Source organism: Oncorhynchus masou, unplaced genomic scaffold (assembly GCF_036934945.1).
Source record: "Oncorhynchus masou masou isolate Uvic2021 unplaced genomic scaffold, UVic_Omas_1.1 unplaced_scaffold_1666, whole genome shotgun sequence".
NCBI classification, from domain to species: Eukaryota; Metazoa; Chordata; class Actinopteri; order Salmoniformes; family Salmonidae; genus Oncorhynchus; species Oncorhynchus masou.
In genome coordinates this window covers 93644-117144 of record NW_027006790.1, presented here as the reverse complement: position 1 = coordinate 117144, position 23501 = coordinate 93644, and the positions used below count along the sequence as shown (strand labels likewise).

The following is a 23501-nucleotide window of genomic DNA, read 5'->3' as shown; positions in this document are numbered from 1 at the left end:
GCGACAGACAGAAAGAAAGACAGGTGTTTTTTGGAGAAAGTCGCTAATGCGTCTTTAAGTCACTATCCTGGCCCACCTCTGTCAATTTCTCTTGAAAGAAGATACCGGGCTCTGCAAGAAGCAAAGCCCCTCCAAAAATACGTTGAACTCGTGTAACTATTCCTCTCCACGGAAGTCTTTAGTAAAAGGCGAAAGGCTTGTGAGTAATGAAGAGAAACCAGAGTTGTATGGAAGCCAGAGGTCGGGGCCCGAGACGCACTCTGTGCACTCTCGGCCGGGTTCCCACGGGTGCTCCCGGAACCCACTCTTCCGAGTTTGAGGGCTGTGGATAAAAAAAAGGTCACAGACACAGACACGGCACAGAGAGACACACACACACTATCCTGGCCCAATTTTTTTTTTTTTTACTAAAATGGCGAGAAACGGGGGACCCCATTGAAGAGCGCTTCACCCTTCTTTCAGTTTGAATTTTTTTGTCCCTTCTCTTCTTCTGCTAGCTAGCTAGCTAACTAGCAGCTAGCTGTTTACATAGCTTTGTGAGTTTGTACTTTTCCTTGACAACGGGAGAAAAGTGTTGCACCGTTCCCGGAGGTACTGCAATACCGGGTCGATGCGTGGAGCGGACGGAGCAAGCCCCATTTCCGACTCCCTGTTCAAAAAATCCATTTAATATAAGGTCCCCCGACGGGCGACGTATCAGATATTAAACTGATAAGAACAGTTTTTTTTTGTGGAAAAAAATAATTTATTATGTTCAAACATTCAAAAAACTTGGTATTTTAATGTAATAATCAAAGAAACACCAAAATAAAATCTCAGGGGAGCATCATCCCTCCCCGTCATACCTCCCTTACAGGGTTTATTTTGTCCTTCCTGTTGCTCTGGCTTCTGCTCTCCTGTCACTTGGTCTCCATTTCTTTCTATTAAATTGTTGCTTCCAGGTACCGTGGTTGCTGAGGTTGGTTGGGGTCAGGTGATTTGGTTGGGTTGGTATCATGGGCATACGGTGGGCCTCTTAACCTTTATGGTTTGTATACTATTTTGTGTCTGAACCGTTATGGTTTTTGATCAGTTGTATTGGTGTATTTGTGTGGTTGTGGGTTTTGTTTTCAGGTCTTCGTTAGTTCCTGCTTTTCATAGTAGTGGGTGTTATACCCCCTCGGTTTCCCTGCCTCCTTCTCTGTGTTTATATTTGCAGATTGGGGACAGGTGGAGCTGATTGGGTCGTTAAGGTGACAAGTTGCACCTGGGTTTTTTGATCAACTAGGTGATAAAAGGTCCTGGTGCCCAGTCCTGCCTCTCTCTCTCACTCCACAAGTACCATTTTGTTTTGTGATCTGGTTGATTCGTTTTTGATTAGGTGCACCATTAACACTTGCACACATTCATCCATGCATCTCCATTACATCCCTCACAAGTTAGTTTTCTTGTTCAAATCTAGGCTAAGCACTATGCCTCCCTCAACAGTCATATGTCAAACAACATCCCTTATTGTACAAGTAATATCCATAATATCCCTCCCAGGAACGCTGTACATCTGACTCAGATACGATACTCCCCATCACTTTATTAGCACGGTTAGCGAATACCCTTGCCAAAATCTTATCAGTATTCCGTGACCTTAAAGGCCTCAAATTTTCCATTGGTTTTATAATATTTAACAATCCTGTGGACAATGATTCTGGAACTATCTGTGCCTGTTCCATGTACACGTCCAACAATACAGGTGCTAAAATATCCACAAATTGATGATTAAACTCACTTTTCAGCCCATCTGATCACAGACTTTTTTTCCTATTACTGGCCAAGATGTCCTCCAATATCTCCTTAACCGTCATATCTTTGCCATACATTTTTCATTCAGCATCAGGTAATTTAGCATCAATAAAACCTAAAACCTCACTACAGCCTTGATCCCCCCCATTGCCCCCATACATGCACTCTTTTCAATGTTATGTACAGCAGCCTGAGCTTTCATAAAGCCTGCCACATCATAACCCTCCACCCTATCAACTTTTTCCAGCTCAATGTCAATTCATTTATTCAAAGCTATCCGCTCCCTCTTTAAAAGAAAATCCGTCCGTCTTGCGTCGTCAACACTTAACCCTCTAATCTTCTCTTTTAGACCATCCCGCCACAATCCAATATTAACACATTTAAAACCACTCAACATTTCTCTGTTTAATACAATCGGCAGTCATATCAATATATTTTTCTTCTTTTAGTAGCTCAGCATTCAAACACCATACACCACCCCCTCTAGTAGGCACACTATGACCCAGCAGGAGCCCAAGAATGGCATAATCACATAAAACATTTAAATGATACCTAATCTTGAGAACATATTGCACCACATTTACAGCCGCTGAACAATAATCAATGCGGCTTTGACCGAGACCTTTTTAAAACAACCTGCCTCCTCAAGAAAGCTCTCCCACCTGGATGCATACCCTGACATAAATCACTCAACGATCCTTCATTACCCCCAGCAAGTCTAGCCTAGACAGATCAGAGCACAACCATGCACTCCTTTACGTGTCCAGTTTAGTCAAACGAACGTTAAAAATCCCCCAACCAATATACAGGTACCCAGACAATGTCATGTAGCACACTCATTTTGGAAGGTATCATTCTGAAATTTTCCACAAGTATTGTTGCCCTCTTGTATTTTTCACTGAAATTGTCCACATCATCCTATCTGAATGTTTGTTTTATCTTGTTCATTTTAAAGATGATGATACATAAAACAAAAACGTATGTTTTTTTTATTGTTTTATCTAAACCAGATCTATTGTGTTATATTCTCCTACATTCAATTCACATGTACACAAACTTCAGAGTGTTTTCTTTCAAATGGTACCAATAATATGCATATCATTGGTTCTGTGCCTCAGCTACAGGCTGTTAGATTTGGGTATGTCTTCAGGCGGAAATTGCACAAAGTAGGGGGGAGCTGTAAGAGGTTTTTAATTAAAATAGCAATCCCACAAGTCCTCTCCCTACCATTATTAAAATAAAGCAAATCCATCCATCGCTTTCTTACTCCATCCACCATACTGTCAGGCCAGTGTCTCTTGAAGGCATGAAATAACCTGAAGTAGGCTTACTGTCTGGGCTAACTTTTCCATATCTCTTAGTCTCATTAATATTGACAGATATAACGCTCACCATGAGTAGGAGTATGATGTTTATTGTTTCCATCATCAAAACCCAGTCGTTTTCTTCTTGATCTTGACCAGCCTTATTTCCTTCGCTTCTTTCCTTACTCTTTGGACTTCATCTGAGGACACGTCACGCACAGAGTCCTTACTCTTCGAGGATTCACCCTTCACCTCCATAGTTTTAGGACTAGCGTCAGATATAAAACGTTCATGATCAGCACCCACTGCACCTTCAGACAGATCCGTGGCCGACACTCCTCCTCCACCATCCGGCTCAATTCCATGCTCGACCCGATTCCATCTGCCACAGTAGATTCATCACCCTCTTCTCCTTCACCATCCTGGCCTCCTTTTTTTCCCTCCCGTCCTCTCCTCCGTCACACTCTCTTCTGCCACCACCTTCTGTTGTTTCATGTCATCACCGTCTGTCGGCCTAGTACACGTGCAGTGGATGCCTCTCTTACCACACCCATTGCAAGGTCTTCCCACTTTCGCGACGCACTCTCGCATAATGCCCTTGTATTCTGCATCGCCGTCATAAAAACATCATGGCAATTCCGGACTACGTGGCCAGGCTGAATACAAATTCGGCACACTTTAACTTGCCTGTCGTGTATCACACGGAATTATTCAGCCCCCTCCAACATCTCGAACTTTGCAGAATACGGTAGTGAGTGATTCACGTCTGAGAACCGGACCTTGCAGAATCTTGTGACATCCGCTATCTCCGTTACCAGCCAAAATGTCTTCTAAATCAGAAACCGCCGACACACCCCATCCTTCCAATTTGGCAACAATAGCATCATCACTAATATACACTGAAATTCATGAAGGACGCCACCAGTTCATCCGATGAAATGTCCCTCGCCATTACCGTACACGATTTGATTTTCAGTCCATCCATCAGTTACTCCTTCCCATGGACATGCGACATCGTTATCTCATACTCCTGATCCCCCTTGCATCTGCACCCTGTCACTGCTCAGCATGCCTTCTCTATCCCTCGCAGCAATTCTATCGTTATTTTACGATTCCCAGTGATATCTACCTCCACAATACAAGCCCTATCATAGGATTTCTCCCTCGACGGTGGTGCACCATGATTATTTACTTCATGTCCTGCACTCTTTCAGTTTCCTCACGATGGTCATACAGAGACCTTTCCTCCAACAACATAAGCTGGTGAAAATCAACTCAGCTAGTAATGAAAAACTATTCTAACAAATTGCCAACCAAAATATATATACGAAAAAGCAGCGAACAATTCCCTCTCCTACAAAACCAACTTGCCTGCAAAAACGTCTTCAATTACTGACCCTGCTTAGCTTCCAAGATCAGATTAGATCGCATACCAGGCTAGCAGGCCACCACAGCTAGCAGACAACACAAAACTGAAGACACTGGGAGGAGCTAAGGGAAGACAAAATGAGATACAGGAGAGGGGAAATGCAAAACAGAACAAGCAAAAAAGAAAAACAAAATATACATTTATAAATTAAGAAAGTAAGAAAGGAAAAGGAGTAGCGGGCATGTAGTCTACCACTGAGACCACCTCCTTACCCATGACAAAATAAAATAATTGTGAAACAGAACAACAATAATACACTTAACAAAATAACTCCGGCCTCTGATCGCCTCTCCGATCAAATGCAGCAACTGTCATAGAAAATACACAGAACAGATTATTAATATTACTATTATTTAAGTGTCGTGACATTTCCCTTTAAAACAGCTCATTTATATTTGTGCAACATTTATACACATAAAAACAGCATTTGAATATTACATTTAAATTGTTAGTCTATGTTAAAAACAATAGAAACAACAATGAATAAATGTATTTTTTCATGTAAAACATCCAATCTGTAAAAGCCATTTCAATTTTGTTCAAATGATTTAACAAAAGTAAACATGTTTAAAAACAAACTTTGTTTAAAAAAGTGCTATTCCGAATTCAATAACTGTCCTGTCCTTCGGGGCCCAGAGGAGATCCCTCCCCTAGGCGCATCTCCCTAGGCGCCGCAGCGCTGTCAGGCCGGGACCTTGGGTGTTGTGGGGAACCCTTCGCCTTGGGTTGAGGCCCCCTTCTGTACCACCCCACGTCTACAGTAGCTACCATGGCCACTGCCTGGGGGTGGACACGACTCATTTTGCTACCAGCAGGTTGTGGGAGGACCACAGTGCCTCCTTCTACAGGCCCCTGGCAGCTCGGCACTCCCAGAGCAAGTGCCTCATCGACTCCTCTTGGCCGCAGCCTGGTCGGGTGTCCTCACCATGCCCCGGGACTGCATAACGGCCCTGACCTGGAGGATCTCATGGATGACAATCCAGGACAAGTCCCGTTGACGGTTCAGAAGAGCCGGATGGGCCACGTTGCGCCAAACCACTGTGGGCTCGCCTGTAACAAGCCCGTGCACTGGACACACTGGTTCCCGCTCCTGCAAAAGAGAAATAAGAGGTCGATGTATAGCTCAAACGGTTACTGCCTCTTTTTCCAGTTAAAAATGTCTTAACTTCTGGAGCTGGGTATAGTGTGCAGGGAGTAGGAAAGAGACTGGGGCTTGCAGGTCGACTGGGATCACCGTCAGGGTTCTAAGGTAAGATCCCAGCCAGAGCTGCATGAGGGCCTGGGTCTTGTTGTTGACCGGGGAGGTGGCAAGAGTCAGATGTAACGCTGTGTAGCGGCTGCCCAGGAACAAGTAGAGGTCAGGCAAGCCTTTCCCCCCCTTGGACCTGGGCCTCTTGACCACCTCCCTCTCAGCCTCTCCCACTTGCTTCCCCAAAGGAAGTAAAACTGCATCTGTTGCAGTGCTAAAAAAGTTATTCGTGGGGGGATAAAAACAGAACTGATTAAAAATTGAGTTTCTGTCTTACTGTCCCAATGATCCCACTCCATTTGCCGCTTCCTCCTCCCTCCCTCCCTGTCAAACTTTCCCCAGTACCCTTATGTAGATAATTTCAACAGTCAGTGGTAGTCTGGTTAAGTCTGGGTCTGCCCATGGTTCGAAAAAATGGGCTTCTGTTTTGTCTCTGTACAGTCTCACCACAGAGGCTCGTTCGTACCGGTCTGTTCTGTCCAGGGTCCTGTCGACAGACAAAAGGTTGACGACGTCCATGTAAAAAACGCACTGGGCGGTCATCCTCCCCACTTCCCGGGATACCCACCCCACTGATCCGTCGGTCCCTTCTCAAGACCTGTGTCAGTGGTTCAATACAGGCCATGAACAGAAGAGGAGATAAAGGACAGCCCTGACGGATGCCGCAGTGTACTCCCACTGCTTTTGACAGTTGCCCATTTACAAGGATTTTGCTGGTGATGTCCCCGTACAGCAGTCCCACCCAGGCTAAAATCCTGTCAGGGAAACCCATTTTTGCAGTACCTTAAAGAGGTACTGGTGCGAGACACGATCAAAGGCTTTTTCAAAATCTAAATTTAGGACTACAAGCCGCATGTTTCTGTCTCTCGCATAACAGATGGCATCTCGGATCAGTATCAGGCTGTCCGTGATCTTCCTTCCGGGCACGGCACAGGTTTGGTCCGGGTGGATCACCTCCCCTAAAACAGAAGACATTCTGAGTGTTAAAACCTTGGTAAAAAGTTTACAATCAAAGTTTAAAAGGGTAATCGGTCTCCAGTTCTTCAGGTCCGTCCTGTCGTTTTTCTTGTGTAAAAGCGTCACGATCCCCTCTCTAAAACTGTCGGGTAGTCTGTCGAGGTGTTCGAAGTCAGTAAAAACAGTCAGAAGTTTGTTGGCTAAAACATCGCAAAAGGTCAGATAAAACTCCAAAGGGAGGCCGTCCTCCCCCGGTGATTTACCCCTCTTAAAATGTTTCAGTCCTTGGTCGATTTCTGTCCTCGTCAGGTCTTTTTTCAGGTCGTCCGTGTTGGGTAGGGTCTTGTCGATGTATGTTAAAAGGTCCCCCATTGTTTCCTCGCACACATCTTTTCCCCCAAACAGTTCCCCATAAAAGTCCTCGACCACTTCCTTTATTCCCTCTGTGTCTGTTTTTAAAACCCCGTCCTTGTTTCTCAATCCTGTCATAATCCTACCCTTACTATTTTCTTAAAAAAGTACCTAGTGCACTTCTCCCACTCTTCTAATTCCCTTTCCTTGCTTCTTAAAATAACCCCCTTGCTTCTCTGTTCTGCTAAAAGTGCAATTTCCTTTTTTACTTCTTTGATTTCTTGGTTAAAATCAAAGCCCTGTTGGCATAGGTTAAAATACCTTTCCAGTCGCTTTTGCAGTCCCACCATGCGTCTATCTTTTTCTTTGCTTTTTTCCTTTCCTATCTCTCTAAAGAAAGTCCTCGTCCTTCCCTTCACCATTTCCCACCACTGTGCTCGTGTGTCAAAAAAGTCCTGTAGCGTCTGCCACTGGCTGAACTGCTCTCTGTACTAACTAACTACTCTATCATCTTCTAGTAGGGAGCAGTTCAGTTTCCAGGGCCCTCTTCCCACAGTCACACCCGAAGATAGTGAAAGGGTGCACGTCAGCATTACATGATCTGAGAAGAAAGCAGGGGTTATTCTAGCATCAGTTGGGGGACAGTCCCAGGTAAACAGATAATCAATGCGAGAGGCTCTGGTGCCATCACCACTGGTCCAGGTGAAGCCCTCCTCTCTTGGATGCAGGGTTTTAAAGCAGTCAGTCAGTTTAAAATCCCTGCACAGCCCTTGCAATAAAACACTTGACCTGTCTACCTTAAAATCCCCTCCTGCCCCTCTACTGTCTGCTCTACTTAAAACACAATTAAAATCCCCACCCACCACTAGAGGATCCCTCCCCAGCATGTGGGACTGCAGGTCCTCTAAAAGTGTGCACCGGTCATGTTTATCGTTAAAACCATACACATTTAGCACGTTAAAATCCCTCCCCATAAAAGTACAATTGGCTAAAAGAGCACGCCCACCTACCACCACCGTGCTCCCCTTCATCACCACCTGTGGGGTCTTGATTAAAATAGCAACACCGTCGTTCTTGTTAAAATTGGAACCACTCCAAATGGAGGGCCCATGCTGCCACTTATCCTCCCATTTCCTGTAAGAGGCTAAAAAGGGTAGACCACACTCCTGTAATAAAAACACATCGGAGTTAAACCTTTCTAAAAAGGATAAAACCGACTGTGCTCTTGTTGCTGTCTTTATGCTCCTCACATTTATGGTGGTGATTTTAAAAGCCATAAAAGGCGTGAGTAAAAACAGTGCTAAAAGAAAAGGCATTGAACAGTTTAAATGTCACCCCCCCCTCCGGGGTAAAGGGGTTTGGAAGGGAGAGGAGGTTAAAACGGGACTTAAAAAGGAGACTTGGTTGGGGGAGTTGGAGGGGAAGGTTCTGGGTTCTTCCTCCCCCTGAGAGCTCTCCCACTCCACCTTTCCCTTTTTCTCCTCACCCTGTTCGGGGTCCGAGAGCTCCTCAGCATTTCTTTTACGTGGGGGGAGGTGTTCCTCAGAATCTCCCCCTCCTCCCCCGTACCTTCTGACACCGTCTCCATGGTGCTTTCCGACACCGACCCTATAATGTCTGACCGGTGTTTTTTTGGAAAAAGTCGCTAATGCGTCTTTAAGTCACTATCCTGGCCCACCTCTGTCAATTTCTCTTGAAACAAGATACCGGCTCTGCAAGAAGCAAAGCCCCTCTGCAAGAAGCACAAAAATACGTTGAACTCGTGTAACTATTCCTCTCCACGGAAGTCTTTAGTAAAAGGCGAAAGGCTTGTGCGTAATGAAGAGAAACCAGAGTTGTATGGAAGCCAGAGGTCGGGGCCCGAGACACACTCTGTGCACTCTAGGCCGGGTTCCCGCGGGTGCTCCCGGAACCCACTCTTCCGAGTTTCGAGGGCTGTGGATAAAAAGAAGGTCACAGACACAGAGACAGACAGAGACAGACAGACAGAGAGAGAGAGAGAGAGACACACACACACACAATCCTGGCCCAATTTTTTTTTTTTTTAACTAAAATGGCGGGAAACGGGGGACCCCATTGAAAAGCGCTTCGCCCTTCTTTCAGTTTGAATGTTTTTTTCCCTTCTCTTCTTCTGCTAGCTAAACATCAACCTTCAACTCCCACAACAGCCTACCAAACCTACCTTCTAGAATATCTAAATATATCTAAATGATCAAGCCTAGACCCCCTTTCCACCACTCTAGGGCGGCATGGTGGCCCCACTTCCTCTCCTCCCTCCTTATCCTCCCCCTCAATTCTCCCTCCTCTCTCCTCACTATTCCCTCCACTCCACAGTTTGCCCCCGACCTTACCAAACCTTGCCTGGCATCCCACAGCCTTGTTTAAAAAGGCTGATGATCAGCCAAAAAACGGTCCCTCCTTGTCACCTTATCATGCAAACCGCTGCTCCCAGGGACAAGCAATCCCTCCACCCCTGCGTCGGCCCTAATGGCAGCAGCCAGGGGCTCCATGTAGAGCACGAAAAGGAGTGCCGAGAGCGGGCATCCCTGCCTGACCCCTGAGGAGAGGCCAAACACGTCGCCCAGATGGCTGTTTATGCTCACCCGGCACTCCGCTCCCACATACAAAATCTTGATCCACTTTATAAAGCGATCACTAAACCCTAACCTACCTAACACTCTGAAAAGAAAAACCCTACTGACGCGATTAAAAGCCTTGGCCTGATCAAGCGCCACTACCATCAGAGGTAGACCTCTATCCTCAACCCAGGCGATGGAGTCCCTGATCAGTTGGAGGTTCCACCTAATGGAACGGCCTTCCACCCCACACGTTTGATCCTCATGGACAACGTAGGGAAGGGCTGTGCGCAAACGGTCTGCCATGACCTTAGCTAGTATCTTATAATCTACGCACAGCATGGTCAATGGCCGCCAGTTGCTAAGGTTGGCAGTGTCTCCCTTCTTGTAGAGGAGGGACAGCACGCCTACAGCCATTGACCTGCCCGGGACTCCAGTCTCGAGAACGGTCGTCAGGACCTCTAGGACCACCGGTCCAAGCATACCCCAAAATATGAGGTAAAACTCAGCCGGCAGTCCATCCATCCCAGGCACCTTCCCTTTCCCCATCCTCTTGAGGGCGTTCTCCACCTCCTCTAGTGTTATCTGGGCCTCCATCGCCTTTCTAATGTCCTCCGGCAAATGCCGGGACAAATGTTCTAAGAACACGGTGCCCTGCTCTTCCTCTACTACCCTCTCCTGGAAAAACCCCCGGAAATGGTCAGTTGCCACCCTGACCATCTGCTCCGGCTCCCTGACTATCCTACCCTGTCCATCCCTCACCCCATAAAAAACCTGTCTTTCCTGCTTTTCCCTTACTGATTTAAAAAACACTGCAGAGCAGGTCTCATTCTGCTCTATGAAATCAGTGTGCACGCTGCAGGAAAGCACGGGCCTTACGCTCATGCACCTCCCTGAGTTTAGCCTTGAGGCTGGTTGCACGCTCCATGTCCATCGAGCTCCCGAGGTTGCCAGCCTCGTACTCAAGCTCAAGTAAACGTTGGAGCTGCTCCACCTCCCTTCTCTTCTCTCTCACCTTCCTGTTACAAAACCCACTAATAAAAACCCTAATCCTGACTTTCGCTATCTCCCACCACTCCAACACCCCTCCGCACATAGGTCGGAGACCCTCAAGCCCCGAAAAAAAACAGAGAATGTGTTGACGAAATCTAGCTCCTCCAGGATATCCCGGTCGAGCTTCCAGTACCCCCTACCGAAAAGGCAGACAGGCGCTTTGACCCTAAAGAGAACCCCGTCGTGATCTGAGAAAAACACAGGCAGCAACCGCCCAGACAAAAGCCCCATGGATTTGGGTAGAAAGACGTAGTCCAGCCTCCACACAACCCCCCGGGAGTTACGCCACGTGGGGCCAGCCATCGCCGGAGTAGTGTTAAGGCCACCATCCACCAGACCATGGCTTGCCATAAGTCCGGTAATGGCCCCTGCACTACCATTTGCTACCCCTCCTAAATCTACATTAAAATCCCCTCCCACTACCAATACCCTATTTGTGGCACACAGAGGTGCCAGAAGCTCCACCATCTCCCTTCTCTCTGGCACCGTCTGTGGCCCGTATACCCCTATAACCCTTAGTCTATAATCCCCTAATGCTATATCTACCCCCAAAACCCTCCCCTGCATCGCTACGTGTGTTCCCTCCACCTTCACCTCCCTTGTGCCAAACAAAATCCCAACCCCTGCTGAGTGGACCCCCCACACTCCACACTGACTTCCCTTTAACCCACTCTTTTTTAAAACGCTCCACATCCCCCCATCTCTCAAATGCACCTCCTGTAAGAAACAAAATGTAAAACCTATGTTGGGGAAGGGGTTGGGGATGGGGGGGTCCCGGCGTCCCAGAAATAGCCTGAGACACCCCATCCCCTGATGGCAGAAAAAGTCCCGGGAATGCCTGGATCACCTCCATGGTGTGAAACGGGAGAGCTGAGTCTTGTGATGACAGGGGGTCCATCTTGGCATCACTGATCGTCCCCCCAAACACTTGTATACCCACATACGAGGGCTCTTGACCCTCACTCTCCGAGGTCGCCCCGCCCACACCGCTCCCCTCCTGGGAAACCCAAGACGCGGGGAAGGGGTTGGGGATGGGGGGTCCCGGCGTCCCAGAAATAGCCTGAGACACCCCATCTCCATCAGGCCTCACCAGCACACTGGTCTCCGGGTCTACGTCCATCTGGATGTGTGGGAAAGATGATCCCGTCGATGACAGGTGGACCACCTCAGCGGTACTATCTATTTCCCCCACCCCTCCCAACCCGCTCTGGCCCTCTCCCAGCTCGATGGAGATCCTCTTCTTCTTCTTCCTCCTCCGTGCTTCCCCAGACTCGGATGGCATCTCTGGGCTGTAGAGGCTACCCTCTTTTGTCTTGGGGTGGCCGGTAAGGGTGAGACGGACCTCCATTCCTCCGTCCTCATCTGAGAGACCTGGATATCCTTCACCATCTCCCTCATCTCCCCCACAAGGGCCCCGAAAGCCTCCTCGTCTATGAGGACTGCATCCAGGGATGGGCCCATCTCACCCGTCGCTCCCCCAACCTCTACCTGCAGATGGTTGTTGGGTGATGTACCCTCTGCCACCTGGGTCTCCGGGACCACCCCCAAAACTGCCAAGGCCCTTTCTTCCACATCAGCCTGACCCCCGACTTGTGGCACTGGCAAAGGCAGGGGTGGCTCATCCTTTTCTCCCCTCGCCCTCCTCATTTCTTCTTCTCGACTGTGGCCTAGGCCACATTCAGCCCTTCCCTTCTCCTCCATTCCTTTTCGTCCTGTCATCCTCCCCCCGGCCGCTGCTGCCGCGTATGAGTTTTGCCTCCCCGGGCACTCCCTGTACAGGTGCTGTCTGCTACCACACCCATGGCATTCCTTTGGCGCTGTGCAATTCTTGCCCTCGTGGTCCATGGATTGGCAAAACAGGCACTTCTGTGCACTGCAGGCAGCTGTAACGTGCCCATATTCTCTGCATCTTTTGCAGAACGGAGGTTGGCGGGTGTAAAAGAGCATCCCTCTATCCGAACCCAGCGAGAAACTTGCCGGGGGGTGGAGGAAGCCATCAAAACCAGAGAATCCTTCACATACCTTGCCCCTGATGTTACTTCGCAGAAACGACTCAGGTAATCCCTTATGGCGATATCCGACACATGAGGGTTGTACATATGTACGTTGATTACCCTGAAGTTCGTTTTCGCTAGGCACGTCATGTTGAAGAAGGACAGCGGCCTCTCCCCAGCCACAGCCTTGGCTCGGTCCATCGTTGAATCACACATCACTTCAGTGTGGAAGGTGACATCGTACGCCTCCTCCATCGCATTTCCCTGGAGACACATCACCTCTTGCACTCGAAGTTTTAGGGCACCCATCAGCACGGTCCTTGCGAAGGTGTCCCTCGGCATCCGGCCATCATCCTCCTTCCAAGCAAAACGAACCATATTTTTTAGTCCAGTCCTAGGGACCGACCCAGCTCCACCATTATTGTTGGCCATCTCCTCACGAAGAAAACCTGCAGATTCCAAACTCTACCTGAAAAAGCAAGGAAACTGCCCTTTACGCCCTCCGGCCTTCGGCTTTCGACTCAGCGAGCTTTGAAGCACCGAAGTACCGAGCTTGATCTGAGCCAAAAGGCCGAGAAGCGATAACCCACAAATGGAACCCTGCAAACGCCGGGCCCCCGGGGGCCTCGACAGACCTCAGCGGGTTTGCAAAAGCCGTCTCCAACCCTTCCTCCCTCACTCCCTCCCTCCCCACCCACCCACCCACCCACCCGGCGACAGAAAGAAAGAAAGACAGGTGTTATTTGGAAACCCACTCTTCCGAGTTTTCGAGGGCTGTGGATAAAAAGGTCACAGACAGACAGACAGACAGACAGACAGAGAGACAGACAGACAGACAGACACACACACACACACACAATCCTGGCCCCATTTTTTCTTTCTTTTTTAAATTTTTTTTTAAACAAAAATGGCGGGAAACGAGGGACCCCATTGAAGAGCGCTTCGCCCTTCTTTCAGTTTGAATGTTTTTGTCCCTTCTCCTCTTCTGCTAGCTGGCTAGCTAACTAGCAGCTAGCTAGCTAGCAGCTAGCTGTTTACATAGCTTTGTGAGTTTGTATTTTTCCTTGACAACGGGAGAAAAGTGTTGCACCGTTCCCGGAGGTACTGCAATACCGGGTGGATGTGTGGAGCGGACGGAGCAAGCCCCATTTCCGACTCCCTGTTCAAAAAATCCATTTAATATAAGGTCCCCCGATGTTACAATCAGTACCATTCATACTTACAAATCATAATTCTCATTCATACTATTTACAAAATACCATCACCAAACACCCAAACAAAAACAAACCTCAGGGGAGCATCGTCCCTCCCCATCATACCTAACCAATACCTAACCGCTTCCCTATCTCCCCGTCCCTAATCTATCCCCTTACAAATCTAACACTCCCAGCCCTAGTCCCCCCTTCCACCTCTCCCGTGCCGCATGCTGCCCCCACTTCCTCTCCTCCCTCTTCATCCTCCCCCTCAAATCACTTTCCACCCTCCTCACTATCCCTTCCACCCCCCAATCTCTCCTTGTCTTAACTAAATTCTGCCTGGCTTCCCACAGTCCCTTTTTAAAGAGACTCATGAGAAGCCAGAGCAAAAACCTGTCCCTATCCGTTCCCCCTCGCTCTCCCTACGCCTCTCTCTAACCTAGCCCATGTCACAACAAAATCGTTCCTAACCAAACCTATCAACACCCGTGCCCTAGCCCATACCACTCCGGCAAAGGCACAGTCCCAAAAGGCATGGCGCACAGTCTCCTCCCTGCCACAAGCAGATCTAGGACAGGTGGGGGATCGCGACAAACTATGCCGGTACGTAATGGCACGTACCGGCAAGCACTTGTGGAGGCTCAACCATTTCAGGTCCTTGAGCCTGTTGTCCAGGCCCCACGCCTGCACTCCCTCCCAGACCACTGACGAAATGCCCGCTATAGGCGCAGGACTCCCTGTCTGCCTGACCTCCTCGTACAGGTGCCTGTGGTCTAAACCTACTCGGGCAACTTCAACCTCGGGGTGCGCACGCAGCCACTTGGCCACATTGCCAAAGTGCCACGGCAGCTGTTCCGCCCGAGGACCCGTGTTGGACCACACCATTACACTTCTCGCCTGATACGAGAAGAACACCCGCAGGAGGTAACCGGACGGGTGTATAACCGGATTTGCAAGCTCCGTCAACAGAAAAGAAACAACAACTGCGTCCAGCTTGAGGGGGAAATGTGGTATCCCCCTACCTCCCTCCCCGATGGGACAGAGCATGCGCACCCTGGCGACCCACTCGTACCTGCCACCCCACATAAACTGAAACAAAAGCCTCACTAGAGGCCTTCTCAGACAAGCCGGCAACGGGTAGATGTATGCCAAATACAAAAGAGATGGCAATATATCCACCTTCAAGACAAGGACCTTACCTAAAAAGGATAAAGACCTAGCCTTCCACATTGCTAGCTTCCTCTGTACCACTGCGATACCCATGTTCCAGTTCAGCGTCGCTGAGCCAGAGGTCTCAAAATGGACCCCGAGAATCCTCAGAGGCCCCTCACAGAGAGATAACTCTCCGGGCACATCCGTCCTACCGCGCCATCTTCCGAAAAACTTAACGGAAAACTTTGCATGGTTCAGTACCGCCCCCGACGCTCGGGTGAAGTCCCCAATGATGGCAAGGGACCTTGTCAAGCACGAGTCCTTGCATAGCAGCAAGGAAGTGTCGTCGGCGTACTGCGTCATCTTAACACGCAGCCCACCGCTTCCAGGGATCAACAAGCCCTCCACCCCTGTGTCTGCCCTAATGGCAGCCCCCAGAGGCTCCATGTACAGAACGAAGAGGAGTGCCGAGAGCGGGCACCCCTGCCTGACCCCAGACGAGAGGTCAAAAACGTCACCCAAGTGACCGTTTACGCGAACTCGACACCCCGCTCCGAAATATAATGTACGGATCAATCCTATATACTTCTCCCCAAATCCTAATCTACCTAATACCCTGAATAGAAAAGATCTATTCACGTGATCAAAGGCTTTCGCCTGATCAAGCGCTGCTACCATTAAAGGCAAGCCTCTATCTTCAACCCAGTCGATGGAGTCCCTGATCAACTGAAGGTTCCATCTAATAGAGCGTCCCTCTACCCCACACGTCTGATCCTCGTGGACGACGTAGGGAAGGGCTGTGCGCAACCGGTCCGCTAAGACCTTTGCAAGCAACTTGTAGTCTACACACAGCATGGTCAATGGCCGCCAGTTGCCAAGGTCGGTTGCGTCCCCCTTCTTGTAAAGAAGTGACAGCACACCGACTACCATTGAACCCCCCAGGACACCCGTCTCGAGGATGGCCTTCAAGACTTTGAGTACCACCGGTCCGAGTATACCCCAAAACTTGAGGTAAAACTCAGCCGGCAGCCCATCCATCCCAGGCACCTTCAGCCGCCCAGACAACTGACCCAAAGACCTGGATACAGAAATGTAGTCGAGCCTCCGCGCAACCCCCCTGGAGTTGCGCCATGTAGGACCGACCACTGCCGGAGCGGAGTGCAGGCCACCATCAACCAGACCATGGCAAGCCATTAGCCCGGTGATGGCGCCTGCACTACTATCCCCCCCTACCCCTAAATCTACGTTGAAATCGCCCCCTATCACCAAGTGCCTGTTAGTAACACACAGGGGCGCCAGACAGTCCACCATCTCCCTCCTGTCTGCCGCCACCTGTGGCCCATACACCCCAAATAACCTATATCTAATCTCCCTATACTTGACATCAACCCCCAAAACCCTACCCTGCATTACCAAAAAAGTGCCCTCTAATTTAATCTCGTTATTCCCGAAAAGAATCCCTACCCCCGTCGAGTGCACCCCACCTATGCCCCATAATGAATCTCCTTTTACCCACTCTCTCCTAAACCTCTCAACATCCCCTCCATCCCTCAGGTGAACCTCCTGTAGGAAACAAAAATCAAAACCTACCCCCTCTAAAAAACTAAACACCGCCCTCCTTTTAACATAGTCCCTTAACCCCTAACATTTAGACTAAGAAATGAAACAGAAATATTATTTTTAAATTAAACCAATACTAAACACTTTCCCCCAAAAACCCCCAAATAAAAAGGAGGCTCACCCGATGCTCCCCTGCTCCATCTCCTCCAGCAGGGACGTCTCTCCCTCTTGTGACGCCCCCCCGTCTCCCTCCATCAACCCAATCCAGGATCCAGGTAAGGTGTTAGCCACCCTGATGCCCTGCATCCTGTCTTGGCCACCCAGCTCCTCCGTTTCTCCTGCCCCCCGGCTCGGTGGGCAGTAAAAAGGGGACTTTGTGTCGTCAAAAATAGACTGCGAACCCCCCGGTTCCCATTCTAGCCCCACACTTGGGGGATCCAGTTCCCCTGGCGCCCCAGAGTCCAAAGCGGCCGACAAGGTCCCGGAAGTTTCCCCCGCCTTAGCCACCTTTTCCCCCATCTGTCTCTTGGCCTCCCCCTCCCCTTTCTTTCCTTCTATAACGGGCCCCTTCCTCTTCGCCTTCTTCTTCGGTGTAGGCGGCAAAGGAGAGACATCGCCCCCCTTCCCCGCCAGCTCCTCGACCATCCCCCTCATCTCCTCCACTAGGGCACTCGACATCTGACTTTCCCCCCATTCCCCTACTACTTCTCCCTGTTCCACCTCCCCCTCTGCTCCTGTTGCCGTGCCGTCCTCATTCACAACCCTCTCCTCCGTTGCCTTCTCCTGCCTCTCCACTCCGTTTTCTCCTTCCGCCTTCTGCCCATCCTCTCCATCTGCTCCATCCTTCTCGCTCCTTTTCTCTTCTTCTCTCCGTGCCTTTTTCGCCACCTCCTCCTTCCTTGTGGCGTTTTCTTCTGGGCCTGGTCCTGTTTCTGGGCCCCCTCTTCCTCTTCGTCCCCCATCCCCCGCCCCTGCTCCCCCTCCAGCCGCAGACGCGTACGACCTTTGACGAGCTGGGCACTCCCGCCACAGGTGTTCCGATGAGCCACACCCGTGGCACGCCTTGGGCTCGTCACAGTCCTTCGCCTCGTGCTCAGCGGATCCACAAAATCTACACTTCTTTGTGCTGCACGAGGCGAGGACATGGCCGTAGGCCATACAGCGCCTGCAGAACGGGGGCTGACGCGCGTAGTACAGAGTCCCCCTGTCAGCCCCCAGGGAGAACATGGCCGGAGGATGAAGGTATCCGCCCAGACCCCCCGGGTCCTCCCTGAGAAGGGCCTGGAATCCTCTCCTCCCATTCCAGAACCCCAGGGAGTCCCTGAGGAGCTTCGGGGAGGAGACCCTGTCCATAAACCTCCCCAAAAACGCTCTTACATCTTCGTCCTTTACATGCGGGTTGTAAATATTGACTGTTACCAGCCTAAAATTGTTCTTTGCCAGGCTAGAGACCTCATAAAAACTCATAGGTCTCTTCCCACCCACCTCTCTCGCCCTCTTCATGATCACATCATGCATCTCCTCGGTGTAGAACGTCACGTCATAGGCCTTCTCGTTCGGGTTACCCTGCAGACATAGAACGTCCTTGACCTCCAGTTTCAGTATGCCCATCAGGATCGTCCTCCCGAAGGTTTCTCTCCCGACAGGCTCCATCTCCTTGTTGCTCCATGCAAACCTTATGGTGTTTGCCAATCCGATCCCCGGGACCGATCTCTTAGGGATATTTTCCGCCATTTTGCGCCAAAAAAACAAGCTCTCTCAAACAAGAAGCCTCTATTTCTTTTCCGCCCTCCGACCTACGGCTTTCGACTAGGCGAGCTGTGGGACACCTCAGTGTCAAGCTTGGTCCTAGCCAGAAGGCCGAAAAGCGATAACCCACAAATGGAACCCTGCAAACGCCGGGCCCCTGGGGGCCTCGACAGACCTCAGCGGGTTTGCAAAAGCCGTCTCCAACCCTCCCTCCCTCCCCAGCCACCCACCCGGCGACAGACAGACAGAAAGAAAGACAGGTGTTTTTTGGAAAAAGTCGCTAATGCGTCTTTAAGTCACTATCCTGGCACACCTCTGTCAATTTCTCTTGAAACAAGATACCGGGCTCTGCAAGAAGCAAAGCCCCTCCAAAAATACGTTGAACTCGTGTAACTATTCCTCTCCACGGAAGTCTTTAGTAAAAGGCGAAAGGCTTGTGCGTAATGAAGAGAAACCAGAGTCGTATGCAAGGGACCTTGTCAGGCACGAGTCCTTGCATAGCAGCAAGGAAGTGTCGTCGGCGTACTGCGTCATCTTAACACGCAGCCCACCGCTTCCAGGGATCAACAAGCCCTCCACCCCTGTGTCTGCCCTAATGGCAGCCCCCAGAGGCTCCATGTACAGAACGAAGAGGAGTGCCGAGAGCGGGCACCCCTGCCTGACCCCAGACGAGAGGTCAAAAACGTCACCCAAGTGACCGTTTACGCTAACTCGACACCCCGCTCCGACATATAATGTACGGATCCATCCTATATACTTCTCCCCAAAACCTAATCTATCTAACACCCTGAATAGAAAGGATCTATTCACGCGATCAAAGGCTTTCGCCTGATCAAGCGCCGCTACCATTAAAGGCAACCCTCTATCTTCAACCCAAGCGATGGAGTCCCTGATCAACTGCAGATTCCATCTAATAGAGCGTCCCTCTACCCAGCACGTCTGATCCTCGTGGACGACGTAGGGAAGGGCTGTGCGTAATCGGTCCGCTAAGACCTTTGCAAGCAACTTGTAATCTACACACAGCATGGTCAATGGCCGCCAGTTGCCGAGGTCTGTTGCGTCCCCCTTCTTGTAAAGAAGTGACAGCACACCAACAACCATTGAACCCCCCGCGACACCCGTCTCGAGGATGGCCTTCAAGACTTCGAGTACCACCGGTCCGAGTATACCCCAAAACTTGAGGTAAAACTCAGCCGGCAGCCCATCCATCCCAGGCACCTTCCCTTTTCCCATCCTCCTAAGAGCGCTCTCAACCTCTTCTAGTGAGATCTGGGCCTCCATCGCGTCTCTGATGTCCTCCGGCAGCCGCCGGGACAAGTGTTCTAAAAACACATTTCCCTGCTCTACATCTATTTCCCTTTCTTTAAAAAACCCTCGGAAATGGTCAGTTGTCACCCTGACCATTTCCTCAGGTTTACTCACTACACTTCCATTTTCTTCCCTAACCCCGTACATTACCTTCCTACTCTGCCTTGCCCTAACTGACTTAAAGAACATAGCGGAACAAGTCTCATTATGTTCTAAGAAGCCACTATGTGCACGCTCCAGGAAAGCTCGAGCCTTCTGCTCCTGCAGCTCCCTGAGCTGCGCCTTCAGGGCTGTGTATCTCTCCCAGTCAATCGACCCGCCGAGGTTGCCTGCCTCGTACTCGAGTTCGAGCAACCTTTGGATATGATCCACCTCCCTCCTTTCCTCCCTTTTTTTCCTCTTACCATATCCTATAATAAAGGCCCTAATCCTTACCTTTACTAAATCCCACCATTCTAACACCCCCCCACACATGGGCCGGAGGCCCTCAAGCCCCCGAAACACCCTTGTAACGGCATTAACAAAATCTTGCTCATCCAGTAGATCCCGATCTAATTTCCAGTACCCCCTACCGAAGAGGCAGACTGGCGCCCCCACCTTTAGTAAGGGCACTGTCATAACCAGAGGCCCATATACGCACTCTAAGAAAAGTATTTCCTGTTGTAAGATATGTCATCACCCTCTCTGCTCTGAGGGAATGGGAGGAGCAGCAGATCGGGTGCAGAGAATCAAAAGGTATATAAAGAGACATTTGCCATTACTTTGGCGCTGACTTCTTGAATTCTGAATTCATTTAGACAACCATTTGACTTCGGGTAAATTGCCACCTGACTCAAATTACTTAAAGATTCTAACTTGCTGGATACCAGGGTAAGAGTCCGTTTACCTATCGACCAGTTGACCCTGTGTGCAGCATACCGTTGGACCGAGTGTACCTTTGTGCCAACGTCTTAATTGACCAGGAACACTGTAGCACCCGTCGGGTTGCTTGCCCCAGACACGGCGGTAGATCAACGGCAGAATTACCACCTGCTGAGAACGGTTGGAAAGTTGTTCGAATTGACTCTGTCTCAGACTGACCCAGTGACACGTGTACTGTTGTAGAACAGTGCCTTGCCCTGGAATCGCGGTTGCAGGTTATTTGACAATACTATCCAGCCTGAGGGCAGGTTAGAGTACTCAGGCTAACTTGAATCTCGAAATTTAGTTGAACCAACGATTCCTCATGGGAGAGATCGATACATAAACTAAATTCTCAGAACTCTGACCGATTGATCTCGTGGGTCTCCTCGTCATCTCTCAAAGGTAATTAAATAACTATTATAAGCATTTAATATAGAGATAAGTGTTATCATTGTACCAGGCATTTTATAGAGCATTAAGGCAATTGCATGTTTTTAATTAACGCTGTGTGTGACCGAGTAACAATTGTGTATTTTGGAATGTGTTTGATTGTAAAAGACAAAAAACAGTGTTTTCAAAAATAAACGGTAGTCTTATTTTGTCTCGAGCAAAAGGTTCTCTCAAAGACAGTTAACGGCACGGGAGATAACAACTCTGACACTCCCCGCTACCGGGACACTGGAAACGGGGATCAATGCTCTATGACAGAATGAGTTACTATTAAAAGACAAAGAGGAAGGTGTGTCCAGTAGTGATTCATTTAATTGTCTTATCGATCTAAGTTTTATTTTCCAAGTGATACATAGCCGACGGGCAGAGTAGTGAGACTAAGTTGACTAAAGGTCTTCACACTTTAAACTAGATACATCACAGTGGGGAAACACTCAACCACAGGGAAATGATATAGAGACTGGTAGGACTAGTGCTTAATAATAACTCAAGGACCAATTAGTGGTGAAACAAAGAGTCTAGAAGATAAAGGTGGGGTTCACACATCCCAGCTAGAGCTAGACCGTTGAGAGTGACAAGGCAAAAGACCTCTCTACGCGGACAACGCTTCGATATAGAAAGAGAGGCAGGGCTACGCGAGCGGTCCTGGTTATACCGAGATAACCTGAAGTACCTATAGTGCCCTGTCCAATCCAGGGAACGGGACGCTAACCACCTCTAGCACCCCGCTGCCGGCCAAGGGGTGGGGCTGAAGGTTTCGTATCGCGACACATCAACAACAAAGAGAAGATCCTCAAACTAGCCAAGGTTATTGGAGTTCCTGAAGATACCATGATGAACATGGATCAAATCATTCAACTGGGTAACTCCTTTTACACCAGAGATTTTGATAGGGGACTAAAGGCATTGGTCGAATTGACTGGTCAACTACTGGGCGAAAAAGAGGAACAGGAGATTGAGAAAGATTTGGAGGACGGTGAGATTGTCAGAGTCGTGTGTGTATCGGTGGCAGTGAAATCAGGCACAGGAGAGTAAAACGAGTGTAATGGAGTCCACTAAACATGCTCCAAACACTAAATGTACATACATAAATGAATAAACATGGGTACGAGGACCCGTCGCGCACCTATACAAACAATCTCTGACAAATACATGAGGAGAAACAGAGGGTTAAATACACAACAGGTAATGAATGGGATTGAAACCAGATGTGTAGGAAGACAAGACAAAACCAATGAAAAATGGATCAATGATGGCTAGAAGACGGGTGACGTCGACTGCTGTTACGAATCCCTTTTGGCCCGACAGTCTAGGGGGGATGGTAATGAGACTCGTAACATAACTCATGCAAATTATTATTGTGACAAAGGAAAAGTGTGAACGAAATAAGCACGACAACTGAAATCTACCGTCAAACTCTAGGTTTATTTATAAACACACGGTAATGGGGGGAGCAGGAAAAGGGGCTGAGCTGGACCCAAGGAAAGAAACAATAAGTATTCAAAAACACCCCTAAGCTAGACTAGCCTACTTTAACAACAGCTAACTAACTAACCAAAAATACAGTGGGTGGTCCGCCCAGTTCTAACTAGTGTATTTAACAAAGTTCACCTACGGGTAGTGTATGCCCATGGGCGACTTGTCTTGGTTTCCCCCTTTTCCACCAGCAATCAAACACAAACACCATAACCAAAAACAATACTCACAGGTGATGACAAAGTGCTATGAGGTGCTTAAACAAAAGAGAGGTTACGACACAAAGCGAGAGTGAAACACAGAGACCTACAGACATGACATTTACAGAGAGATTGAGCTGAGCTGAGCTGGGCTGAGCTCTAGAACAAACAAATGATGGGGTTTTTAAACCATGGGGAAAGAACTGTGATAGGTTTAGGAAATATGAGGAGGTGTGTCTTCTGATTGATGATTGGTTGTTGACTGATTGGGGAGTGATGATTTTCACCTGTGAGGGGAGAAGGAGAGAAAAGAAACACACACACAGGATACACACACACACACAGGATAACTGTATCCGTAACACTCCCACCCTTAAAAGAGCAACCCTAGGGGTTGCGACTACAGTATTTCAATGAATACTCCCAACAAAGCAACAACCTTGCAAAACATGCAGAAATCATTTTCACACACGAGACAAAGCATCTGCCAACACATTATCAGAACCCTTTTTGTGGCGGATCTCCAAATTATAATTTTGTACAATCAGCGCCCAACGCATAAGGCGCTGGTTCTGGTTGTACATTCGGTGGAGAAAAACTAAGGGGTTATGGTCAGTATATACAATCACGGGTAGGGCACTGGAACCAATATATACTTCAAAGTATTGCAGAGCCAACAACAAAGCAAGAGCTTCTTGTTCTATTGTCGCATAGTTTGTTTGACATTTATTAAATTTACGTGAAAAATAACAAACGGGATGATCCACTCCACTCTTGTCCTGCTGCAGTAGAACAGCACCAGCACCTCTGGCACTAGC

The 23501-nt window shown here is 49.1% G+C and overlaps 3 non-coding genes and 2 pseudogenes across 3 annotated transcripts; all 5 read right to left on the bottom strand.

The window, feature by feature from the left end:
- Nucleotides 1–107: 107 nt before the first annotated feature.
- On the bottom strand, nt 108–226 carry LOC135531835 (U5 spliceosomal RNA). Its single transcript, XR_010454207.1, has one exon. It is a non-coding gene; the product is annotated as a U5 spliceosomal RNA (small nuclear RNA).
- Nucleotides 227–569: 343 nt separating this feature from the next.
- LOC135531868 (U2 spliceosomal RNA) lies at nt 570–745 on the bottom strand (annotated as a pseudogene).
- An 8047-nt stretch (nt 746–8792) lies between these two features.
- On the bottom strand, nt 8793–8904 carry LOC135531836 (U5 spliceosomal RNA). Its single transcript, XR_010454208.1, has one exon. It is a non-coding gene; the product is annotated as a U5 spliceosomal RNA (small nuclear RNA).
- A 4864-nt stretch (nt 8905–13768) lies between these two features.
- LOC135531870 (U2 spliceosomal RNA) lies at nt 13769–13897 on the bottom strand (annotated as a pseudogene).
- A 4793-nt stretch (nt 13898–18690) lies between these two features.
- Nucleotides 18691–18809, bottom strand: LOC135531832 (U5 spliceosomal RNA). The gene has a single exon (XR_010454204.1). It is a non-coding gene; the product is annotated as a U5 spliceosomal RNA (small nuclear RNA).
- Nucleotides 18810–23501: the final 4692 nt, after the last annotated feature.